The sequence below is a fragment of the Gossypium hirsutum genome, chromosome A06 (assembly GCF_007990345.1).
Source record: "Gossypium hirsutum isolate 1008001.06 chromosome A06, Gossypium_hirsutum_v2.1, whole genome shotgun sequence".
NCBI classification, from domain to species: Eukaryota; Viridiplantae; Streptophyta; class Magnoliopsida; order Malvales; family Malvaceae; genus Gossypium; species Gossypium hirsutum.
In genome coordinates, this window is record NC_053429.1 from 28,576,500 (window position 1) to 28,579,758 (window position 3,259).

Below are 3,259 nucleotides of genomic sequence, written 5' to 3' on the forward strand. Positions count from 1 at the left end.
ATTATGTGATTTGGTATTAAAGTATATTCGGTTATGGCATATAGGTGAAATTATGGTTGGATATATGGTTGAGTAATATGCTTAATGAATGGTTGTGGCTTGATCATGTTCAAAGGTAATGTGTATTTTAATGATATATGATATGCGTGAGATATGCTTGATATCATGGATGGATGTATCCGGCAATTGAGATTGAAAATGGATTATTATGTGAAATGTGGTAATTGTTTATTGATTTGTCTCAGATATGTGGTTAATTGAGTAGGTAAAAGTGCAAAATGAGTTATCGATTATGGAATGGTCATTTAGGTTGGAAATGCAAGTATTTAAGTTGAATAAATGGTACATTATGAATTGAATATAAATTTTGGCTATATATATGTGTGTGTGTGTGTGCATAACCAAATTTGTATTCAATGAATTGGTCTTATGTATGACCTTTGATACATTGCAAGAAAGGTGATATTAACATTTTTAAGATTCGGCTTTGATACCTTATAACGTTAGACAAGTGTTTGCTATGTTATATGTCTATATACATATTTGTGATGTGCTTGGTGTGAAATGCAAATTATGATTGACATATTAGTTTGGTTATATGAAATATTACATGCGTGTAAAGTAATAAAGTAAAATGAATGTAGACATTAAATAAAGCATATGTATTTAGCATGTTTTAATATTTAGCTATTGCATTGGAAATTGACCATATGAATACTAATTCATGCTATAAGATAACAAAATGGTTATATGCGAATTTAATAAAATTATTTTCTGCTTTGTGTATTAATGATTAAGTATATTATAAAAGAATAAGTATACCGTAATTCATTTTGTGGTCGTATGAATTGGGTGTGTTTGGTTATGTTTTTGTAAAGATTTAACTTGTCTTTTGGCCTAATAATTTAATATAATGACTTAGATATTAGGCATACAAAATGGTTCATGTTTTTATGTACTATGCGCATAAAGCTATAGTAATAGAACTAATATTGATTTCTTTGTAAGATATGTTAATGCAGTTTATGTTATAAGCTTATAAGTCATGATTCAAGAATTATTAAACTGAAGTTACAAATGTATGCCTTCGAATATGATCTGAGTGATTATGTGAATATATGATAGTTGTATCTTTTTCGGTAATGCCTCTTAACCCCATTCTGGCGATGGGTACCGGTAAAGGGTATTACATTTGATTGGTATCAGAGCTACGGTTTAGTCAATTCTTGGACTAACGTAGCGCGTGTGAGTCTAGCTATACATGCCATATTTTATACTGTGATAGTGTGATGACTCTTGACATTTGAAAATGTGTTTTCATATAGTAAATGGATCCCGATCGAGCTGTAGCTGACGATGTCGAGAGTATAGTGCCTGCTCCCGCTCAAAGGACAGTGTCAGTTGATTCTCGACTGACTTTGAGTAACCAAGAGGGAGAGGCTAAACAAGCCTTTTACCAAATGATGAATAATTGGTTTACTCAGTATATCCGGACAAATCCGGCTGCACAACAACCTCCACCCCGACTAATCCTCCTCCGATACCTGTTATACCTCAAGTGATTGATCCGTTGAGATTACAAAAGCCCCCTGTTGATAAAATCAAAAAACATCGGGTTGAGGAATTCAGAGCCACTGATGATGATGAAGCTGAGCGAGCTGAATCCTGGTTTGATGAATTATCCTGTAACCCTGATGAGTGTTTATAATGTGACATATCCTTGCTACGAGACACCGCATATCACTAGTGGAATACACTAGTATCAGTGGTTCAGAAAGAATGGGTGACCTGGGATTTCTTTCAGACTGAGTTCCATAAGAAATATATCAGCTAGAGATTTATCGACCAGAAACGCAAAGAATTTCTGGAGTTGAAACAGGGTCATATGACCGTGACAGAATATGAGCAAAAATTTGTGAGACTTAGCATCTATGCCCGTGAATGTGTATCGACTGAAGCTATAATGCGTAAAAGATTCAAAGATAGGTTAAATGAAGACACTAAACTGTTAGTTGGCATTCTTGAAATAAAAGAGTTTGTTGTACTTGTTGAGCGAGCATGCAAAGCCAAAGAACTCGGGAATGAGAAAAGAAAAACTGACTTTGAAGCTATAGATTCACGTAAGAGATCATCGAGTAAGTCATTTCAGTCGGCGTTAAAGGGATTCCGAGACGATTCTAGTCGTTCAAAGGCTACTACGGGTTATTCTAGACGTGATCGTGATAGACCACCTGTGAGTTCAAAAGCTACCTCAATAGCTAGTGTTGGTAACGTTAGATCAAATCAACCAGAGTGCAAACATTGTGGTAAACGACATCCTGATAGTTGTAGATTGCTTGATCTGGACTATTTTAAATGTGGATCAATGGATCATTTCATTCGTGAATGCCCTGTGTAACATCCTACACTTGTGCCCCACACCGGGTCAGAATATGAGGCATTACCTAACTTAAACTTATGCATATAGACATTTTCATAACACCAAAACATGGTCAAATTAAAACTTTTTCAATTTTATTTATAAGCTCCTTAATAAGAGTCTACTAAGCCCAAAACACCTATTGGAACCCATTTGCAAAAAAAAATCTGAATCCTTTAAAGAACTCCAAAAATAACTCTTAACACAGGGGCAAACGCCCGTGTGGGAGGGGCAACACACCCATGTGACATTTCAACATATCCATATACTATTGGCCCATGTGGCTCACATGACCTAAGAAATACAGGGACACACACGTGTCCTATACCCGTGTGGAATTAATTCTAAATGCACACCTACAGGAGTTTTCATATGGCCTGGAACACGCCCGTGTCCTTTACGCGGCCATGACACGCCCGTGTCCTAGCCTGTGTCCTTCATACGAACTCTTTCAACTCAAAGACGCCTACTGATAGTCTAATGTCTTCATTAAGTCCGTCTTCAAACCTTTAATACATCTTAGCCTCGGAGGGCACACACTCCCGAGCATACTTACTAAGTCAGACGAACTCTCTTTCATATTCAACAACTATCATACGGCCTTGTTTCAAGTCGAGAAATTCCTTACGTTTTTTATCCATAAATCTTTCGCTGATGTATTTCTTCCTAAATTCCTCTTGGAAGAATTCTCATGTGACCCTTTTGTGAGGCACCACTAAGACTAACGTCTTCCACCAATAGTATGTCGAGTCCTTCAACAAAGATATGGCACACTTCAAGCATTCTTCAGAAGTACAAGATAATTCATTGAATACCTTGATGGTATTCTCAAGCCAAAAT